Consider the following 9635-nt stretch of genomic DNA (forward strand, 5'->3'; position numbering starts at 1 on the left):
AGAGGGCATCGCTAATGCGACACGCTCGTTACTTGAAAACATATGATTTTTGTAATGCGTTGTGGGCACACAGCTCTGTCAAACACCTGGAGAACAAGCCATTAGGGTGTGCCTTTCATCGCTAATGCGACACCCTCGTTACTTGAAAACATATGATTACTCGCACTTTGTGCTAATTACTGAAATGCTTATGAATTGGTGGGAAATATTCGTACATCTGCACACCTGATTATGACAAGTGTCTTTCTCCGAGAGTTGAGTGCTACTGACTTATGAAATGTCACATGACTATTGAATGATATTTTTATGCTTTGCTTTTCGTAGTTGCTTATTTCACTTGATATCTGGTTTCCAGCTGTGTTGCAGCATTGCTTTTATAAAATAAAATGCATTTGCTAATGTGAACACTTTCTGTCAACAGATCTATTAAATAATTATTTTATGATCCACATTCTTTAGAAAAGGAGCACTTGGAAAGGAATGAACAATAAGAAGGAACTAGTAACAGTAACACATAATTTTCTTTTCAAGTACATGGTAATATTTTTTTTACAATAAGTTGTTGTGGTACACCACTTTAATTACATAGACATTAAGATGTGAATAGACATTTCTCTTGTCTGCATTGTTGTTTTTACTGTAATATTTTTTCTGCTTGAGCTATGTCATGTATAGATATAAGTTAATACTTCTGCTGCTGCTGTTTGCCAGGCAGAGTGTTATTGAATTTGACTTTTGCTAATTTCTTAATGCTGCTTGCTTCGCAAATCTGCATTTTTTTTATTGCTGTTTATATTAACTGTTTTATGTGCTGCTGCATTGCCTCTTCCCTTAGTTTAGCATCTGAGCTCAGTAGATTTAAGTTAGCTTAAGAGGGGTAGACTATATAAGAAACTAACTATGATGAATTTATAAGAAATGCATTGAGAAGCTATCAGAAAATGGTCTGGAAAAAAAAGGGATACTGTACAGTGGAGAAAAACTATTTTTGACAGAGGATGTGAACAGAATACAGAAAGCAGGCTTAGATAGGACTTTTTGGGAATAATGATGAACGAAGGGAGATCTCCATGCAAAATACTGCAGTAAAACAAACCCTGTCCTTTCCTTTTGTGTCATCCCTCTATATGTTTGTGTACCCTTGTGTATTTGTGTTTTTCCTGTGTTTATGTGTTTAGATGATGAGAGCTATGTTGTAGAATTTTTCTAATACTCTGTTATTTTCTTTGTAAAGATGCTTAGACATTATTTATTCTGTTTTCTTTTAATGCTCATGTGTGAAGTTGACGTTTCAAAAGTGATTCTGATCTTTTATTTTTGTACTCATGTCATCATTCCTGTAACACTGATGTATATGTTTATTTCTATTCTTTTGTAAAGCCCCTATTACTACAAATGTTATCTGTATTGTTATGTTTTTAATGATGTATTTTGTACCTTTCTAATTGTATTCTTACGTCATAAAATTGTAATTGACACCAGTTCATCATATTATTAACTTGTAAGCATTCATTTCACTGCACACTTTTCTGTTGGTCATACTATATGGACACTATGTGAGAAGTTGGGACTGTTAGTGTTTGCACGTGTGTTACTAATTCAGCAAGGGACTGGATAACAGCATTGCTGGTTCTAAGGACAATTCCAAAAACTTTGTGAGTGCACAAGTGGTGGTTATGGACTTGCTCTATTATCCACAAGACTCTTCAATGGTGATTGTGCACCTGCACAGTCGCAGCAGATGGCTGCTGGCCATCTCTACAAGGACTACAGTGGGTCTGCATCTCTGGTGGCCCACCAATACCACAATCTCTACAAGGACTACAGTGGGTCTACACCTTTGCTGCCTCACCAATACTCTCTACCAGGACTGCAGTGGGTCTGCTCTGTGATGACCTACCTACCAATCTTCTTCAAAACGTCGACTGACTCTGCTGTGGGTTTGCTCTGTTGTGGCCCATTACCTGTCAGCATGTCAAGAGTCAGCACTGTCTTTCTGTTGGAAGGACAACACTACTTCTTCAAGACTGCATGGACATCCACTACTTCCATGTGCATTGTCTTTTACTGCTCAGACTTTGATAAAAGAAACGGCAGTATTACTGTGATGAATGATCAGGACTGTCTTTATGGACTGTGAGAAAATTTTAGCTTTTGGCCAACATTGTATAAATAAGTGTGTGCATTTGATTTCTTTGTTATTGTAATTATGAAAAATTTTATCAAATCATTATTGGCCACTGGCCAAAAAAATTTTGTAAAATTTTTTGTGGGGAGCATGGGGGCTATGTAAGTAGGCTGTTTAGATTTTTATATTGGTAATGCCATGTAGCGCTCTGTATGAAAATCACTGGCTGTGTTGTGTGCAGCCTGTGGCTAGTTTGCATTGTTGTCTGCCATTGTAGTGTTAGGCAGCGGGGAACAGCGCGTAGCGTTGCACAGTTGGAGGTGAGCCGCCAGCAGTGGTGGATGTGGGGAGAGAGATGGCGGAAGTTTTGAAATTGAACTGCTATATATATTATGATGATATTAAGGTAAATACAGTGTTTGTTCTCTATTAATATCTTTCATTTGCTAACTATCCCTATCAGTAGTTAGTGCCTTCAGTAGTTTGAATCTTTTATTTAGCTGGCAGTAGTGGCGCTCGCTGTATTGCAGTAGTTCCAGTAACGAAGATTTTTGTGAAGTAAGTGATTTGTGAAAGGTATAGGTTAAAGTTAGTCAGGGCCATTGTTTTGTAGGGATTATTGAAAGTCAGATTGCGTTGCGCTAAAAACATTGTGTGTCAGGTTAAGCACAGTCTTGTATAAGTTGTTCTAAGGGGACGTTTCAATCTTCACACCGCGCTTGAACAAACACGTGAAGATTTAACTACTGAGTTACATAAAATCGAAACGAAATGTCAATGAAAATACATTGCAGAATCACGAAGCAGCCATAAAAGAACTGCAAACTATTGTTCATGAAAATCACATCTTGCAAGCTAAAATTGACTCAGTTGCATCTACCGATTCAGTTACGCAACTTGCAAAAACTCAGGTAAACTTAAAGGACACAGAAGATACGATTTCAACACAAATGGACACTCTGAAACATGGTTCAGAAAAACACACTGAGGAAATAAGTACACTATCGGAGAAAGTAGCCGAACTTTCGAATCAGTTCACTAACTTATCTACAAAGGTAGATGATGAGCTGAATGACACAAGACCTGTAGCCATCACTGACACAGAAGAGTATGAACAAATTAAGAAATTCAAGCAAAATCAGAATCAAATTAATACGCAACACAAAAGAGAAATCCGGGAAGTACAAGATCAGTTGGCACAAGTAATACAAAAATTACATATTTCAGAGGACACTCGCACTCCAACATGGGAAGAGGGACTTAGAAATACGGAAAAGCCGTAAAATAATAACACAGGGCATTTCGGAAATTATAAAAGAAATTGGCAAGGTGCAGCGAATTTTGAGATGAAACAATGACCGATATGCGACTCGCCGACACGATGATTTTGACTATAAGCTTTTCATTACTACACATAAATTCAAAACATTTAAGAATTCTGGCAACGACATTCATCCACAAGCGTGGCTCCATCAATTCTCTCATTGTTTTCCTCCCAACTGGTCATTAGAGCACATATTAGAATTTATGTGTGGCTACTTAGAGAACGAACCAGCTGAAAGAATGCGATCGGTCATTCATGATTGTCACAGTGAAGGAGAATTTTATCATGCCTTCGTCTCAGCATATTGGTCTCAAGCTACACAAGACCGAGTAAAACATAGCATCATAATGATGAAACATTTCGAACAATCTGAATTTTCCAGTTTTGTGAAATATTTTGAAGACATGTTGCACAAGAATCAGTACCTGTCAAACCCTTACAGCCCCTCAGAACTCATTCGCATTTGCTTAATCAAATTGCCTGAACATTTACGACATATTATTTTGGCAGGACGTTGCAAAGACGATATTGAAGCTTTTCAGGGACTGTTACAAGAATTGGAAATTGACACTGACAATCGTGGAACGCGAAAACAGGAGCACAACAATTACAGGTCACATCCGTCACAATTCCGCGATGACAGAAATAATAAATGGACACGATAAGGCTATTCTCACAACACAAATCGTGACCAAAACAGACACCACCTGTATGACAACCGTTGGCAGAATAATAGTTACAGAGAAAGATCGCATTTCCGTAGTAATGAATATGACAGAGATAACCATAGAAACAGACAATATGGGAACCAAAACAATTATTATCAAGGGAGACAGAATAACTTCAGACGCAACAGTTCAGCGCACAGTTACGATTTAGGGAGAAATTTTCCACCACGTGACCGACAAGAAAGAAATTATGGAATCTACCGACATGACGACAGACGATATAATCGTAACGACAGACCTGAATTGCATCAGAACTGGTGGGATTCAAACAGGGCAGGGCCCTCTCGACAAGGTGAATTTGTAGAAGTTAGGCCTCCTAATGCCAATAACGACGCACGCCAACAAAGAGACAGACAATGACTTGCACCGCAGGCAGCCACGTGCGCCGGGTGGCTCAGAGAAAAATAACATAGACGCTAACCTTGAGAAAAATTTTAGCATTCCTTACCGACGTATATAACATGATAATTGCGTTCAAGTTGTAACTCTGTTTACTAGGAAGAGTAAAGGTTTACACCACATTTCACATGTGAAACCGTTTATTGAGAGATAATCTGTTTTTTATTTAGCCTTTGCTATAAAATTTTTCACTTCACGTTACTAGTACAATTTGTCACACTGAGAAACTGTTAACATGCAACTATGTTTTAAAATAAACTGTCCAGTCTAGAACCTAGGGAACATGTTTAGACAGTAATTACGAGTGCATTGTTACAGTGAACAGACGACACAGTGTTATTGTGTGTGTACATTCTTGCTTGTTGGTTGCACGATCACGTAACGACTATAAGGCTCACATACTTAGAACATGTACCGGTACTACTAATGAGATTTTAATGCAATATTTTGGTTTACTTGAAAAGACATTCTTTATTTGAAGTACTTTCTGTGGGATTAAAGATAACTTAGCATTTGGTTTCTTTGACAGCTACACGATTATATCACAACGCTACTAATGCGTGACACAATTTACATTGTTGCCTTTGTGCTGTATCTGCCTTATATCTGCACAGTTTTTCTGAATTCTCCTGGAAAGTAAAACATGTTTTAGTAGTAACTTTGTGGTATAGCTACAATAAGACAGCTTTTTTGTAGCACAACAATACGTTACAGTGTAGTACTTTCTTGATCACGGTACTGTACGTAATAACTACGATATCTATACGCATAGCATTTCGTTTCTGTTTATTACGAGGTAAGCACAATGACTTCCACAGAACTTTGCTTACGGACGACGATAATTACGACACTTGGCACATTTTTTACCCTTAAGTAATGACAGAGATTATGTTACAACGTGACGCACAATTTAGCGCTACATGACACGCATTTGAGTGACTAATCTTGTACTTAAAACATTTACTTTTAAAGATTTTTGAGTTACAAAGAAAGTTTTCCGTGATACATTTCATTCCATTGCTGTAATCTGTAATACCTGAGGGTATAATTACATTAATCCTCAGGGGGGTACACGCTTACTTTGTGTACCATGTGTGTGGCAAGCACAAGGAGCTATTTCTCGATTTAAATGGACTCTTGTAAATAGTAGTATGTAAATCAACTTATAAACAAAATGTGAGGTTATGAAGTGAGAATTTCATCGAATACAACGTTCGTGCAGACTCTCACCACAGTGCAAGTGAAGTTGTAAAGGTCAACGATTTTCAGTGGCAGTATTCTACACCACAATACGTGTGAAAAAATTCACTGATGTGTGCGGTGTGTCATAATCAGTGTCATTCCACACTTGCAGTTGCAGCAGTAGCTACCACTTACCTGTGAATCCGTAACTGGATAGTGGACAGGAAGTAATGTGAGGCAGTTTAGGTGGCAGAAGCTCCCTCCAGCAATATAAAAAGCACAAAGCCACGATCCGACGAACAAAAGCGACGCACAGCACCTCAAACGCGAAATCAACACATTGCAAGTAAGCTCCGGTCACATGCGAGCGCAGACTGCGTTTCAAGGCTGTTCACAACACGGGAGGCGGAGAGCCACCGTCTGACGAAATAATGCAGACGTTCAACCGCCAACAGCAGTTGCTGTGCGCTACATCCTGTAGCAAAAACATTGACACCCAGTACTGAAAACATTTTTGTATGTATCATAAACCTTTTGAGAGACTCTAAGACAGATAAGTTAGCGTAATTAGTATAATGACTGATTATACACGGAAATAAGTCACAAGGTCACCTCAGAACACTGTTGAAATGTTAACTCTAACGAGAGGTCACGATTCGAATGAAAATAAGCACACGAAAAAACTTCAAAGGATCCGATCCATCCTATATCCCATCCCACACGTATGTAAAATTGGTTTTGTAAGCTATTCTAATGTAGCATATTTTATCTGTTTCATATGTGAAATAATTTGGAGGGCCATTCTCGAGCCCTGAACGTGAAAGATACGGACTTCCTTGTCGAAACCATCACCAGTGGCCGCTCTACAATCCAAGTCTATCATGAGTAGTGTATGTGCGCCGAAAATAAGTTGTTAATTAAGTGTGATAACGGACAAAGCAATCACAAGACGATGACAATATAATGAATACAGTCAAAACAGAAAGTTGTGTACCAGTTGTCATAGTCAAATTACTTTTGCAACGATGAAAAATGAAGTGTGACTGTTTTTCCTTATAAATTTTGTAAATATGTGTACTTATAGCCTTAATTTTATGAATCATCAAGAAAGACTGAATCCATACAAAGACTGATAGAAACACAGAACAAATTCACAATGATCTACCGTCAATTACAGATTATAACGTTAATTCTTTTATTATGGAATGAATGTGAAATGAAATTTTTTAATAACCTGTATGTTACACCCAAAATTTCAAATATTCCAATGGGCATGAGGATGAAAGTAATACCTTCGGTATTCCTTCCCTCCTCATGGGAGGCAGTGCAAAATTAGTAATTTTCGCCTCACAAACATTAATATACGCTTAAAAGTAAACGCCTGACGTCTTATAAGGTATCGAACAATTGTAAAGTAAAAGAAATGAACCATCGTATAGCAGTGACAAAATGTATTATTCTTTATCTTTGCCGTTCTTGCGCGGTGCCTGTAAATCTGTACGTACATGTATCGATTAATGACATAAAAAAGAATCCGTTGTTTGAAGACAAATGAGGCATTGGGCGCCTCACCTTTTACTGTTTGTATTCCATAAAAGGCGGACGCGGATTTGCTGCGTTCCGCATCGGTATTTTATATTTCAAGGGAAAATATTCAGTAAATATCCTAATTACCATTTTTCCAATCAGAAAACATATAGTTTCTTGTAACTGATTACGAACAGACAGCATCAAGAGGACATTTTGACTGTTATGTATGAAGTGTTTAACCACAATGGTCATCTATTGTAATTTAATATGAAAAGGTACGTAGCATTAAACAACGTGTGTTAAAGATAAGTGTGCTTATTTTAGTAAATTAACCTTGATGAATTTCACCTCCTCATTTACTTGAATGTTAATTAATTGTGTTAGTTCATGACCAGAAATTACGATCATGCTGATGGACTGAACGCAGCATGAGGCAAAAGGAACATTATCGTTTTCCTATTATTTCTGAATCAGCTCTTTCTTTTTTAATTGTGTAGTGTTGCATTTCTTTGAAAGTCTGTAAAACTTCTGGTCCCTTTGTGTTGTTCCGAGTATGACTACATCGCGACTATAAAAATGCACAGAAACGATAATGTTTCTTCCGAACGATCTCAAATAAATCAGTCTGCTGCTCTTGTTCAAGATAATCCAACCAGGCATTTAACGCTCAACGTATGTTATTATAATAGTGCAATCAATGCCTGATTCTGTTCCCAAGTGGCCAACCAAAATATTCACTTTTTTGACATTTTTCAAAAAATATAAAAATTACAATTCTTTTTCTTTTCGCCCCTCCAAGAACAACGCTACAGGCTCAACGCTACAAGATCAACGAAAAATTGAACGCATGTTTAGAGGTAGCCTTTCGAAGCATAATTACAAGGACTACCCGCAAAATATCAAGGGGGACATGAAGACACATTATCTCTGTGTAGGGTGTGGTCGTCCATATACCGCTCCGCTGGATACGTGTTTTTTTTATCTAAGTACTTCAGTACAGAACATACTGTTTTGACCTAACTGTGTGGGGTCATCCGGACATGCTGTACAAAGAAAGAGGATGCAGGGTGAATTCTTGTCTTTCTGATATTTCACTTTCATCCCTGAACTTCGGTTTTTCACCAGTTTGTTTCGTTAGCGCGAGAATGTCGAGAAAAAGCACAACAAACTACAATAGCAGACGATTTAGGAAATACCTTTACCGTAATGAACCGTTTACTCTTAATGTTCTGTTAGCATAAATTAATAAACACGCAGAGAAATGTAAAAGTGTTACTTCATCTCACACAAAGCTTGTGTAATGATAATGATGCAAAACTAAATGCAATTGGGACATATATGGCTCGGTTACTGAGTGGATGAATGTGGGATTGCAGCTCCAGAGATTTGTGATTCAGGGATTGCTCCTGAGATGCGGTCTGGAACTTAATCACTTCTTTCACCTCTGACACTGATTTATCGAATTCGAAAATGTCGGAACTGCAGAATGGGTCAGAGGCCCAATTATTAACTGTGTCCCACAATTGTTAACGGGGTAAGCTAGTTCAAAAGTAGAAAGTCGACCAGTGACCACAACCTGCAGGAGGACAATGGCTGGCGAAGCACTGCAGTGTCCAGACCAGCCTTCAGCTTGAGGGTAGATTTACCGACTGCATTATGAGAAGCCCTAATAGTTGTTTTTCTCGAACACTATTCACGTTCAGAGTACAAATAAAAGAGAAATGATACTGATATGCCATACATGATTCAATGTACATAGTTCATTTGCGTGTTTAGCGCTAGAGTAGACCCAGTAAGATGAATAAGTTCCAAGAAATTATTGTACCAGGCAGCTTCTGTGAAAGGCCGAAAATATGACTTTGACGTACACAATTCGTTTTATTTGTTATTCATCTCACTCCCACCACGTGGTGGCGTTGTGGACAAGCTGCACGCAGGTTTCTGCTCTTCAGCCTATCGACGTTAAAAATGCCTGTGTAGTTCTTAGAATGAATGAAATGATAGGTTAAAAAAAGTCATAGCTTGTCTAAAAATACACACAGACGTTAAAGCTGAAGATGGTGCTATGATGCAGGTAAAGCCAGTGCTTTCAGCAAGTCATTTGGAGTCAAGTCTCAATAACTGCTATGAGGGTAATACGGTTTACAATAATTGCCTGCGTTTTTAACATAACTGATTTTGAGGTAGCAGAGGCTACACCAAGAGGTGGAGTTATTGAGGTAGATGCTAAGGGAACGTTAGGAAGCTTGGAAGGCTGGTTGGAGGAAAAGGAGACGATGTCGTCGCCATTATAGAGCTGGCAGAGCAGATGGCTTTGCCAGTTGAGGGATCACCGTAACACTTT

Source organism: Schistocerca cancellata, unplaced genomic scaffold (assembly GCF_023864275.1).
Source record: "Schistocerca cancellata isolate TAMUIC-IGC-003103 unplaced genomic scaffold, iqSchCanc2.1 HiC_scaffold_1147, whole genome shotgun sequence".
NCBI lineage: Eukaryota > Metazoa > Arthropoda > Insecta > Orthoptera > Acrididae > Schistocerca > Schistocerca cancellata.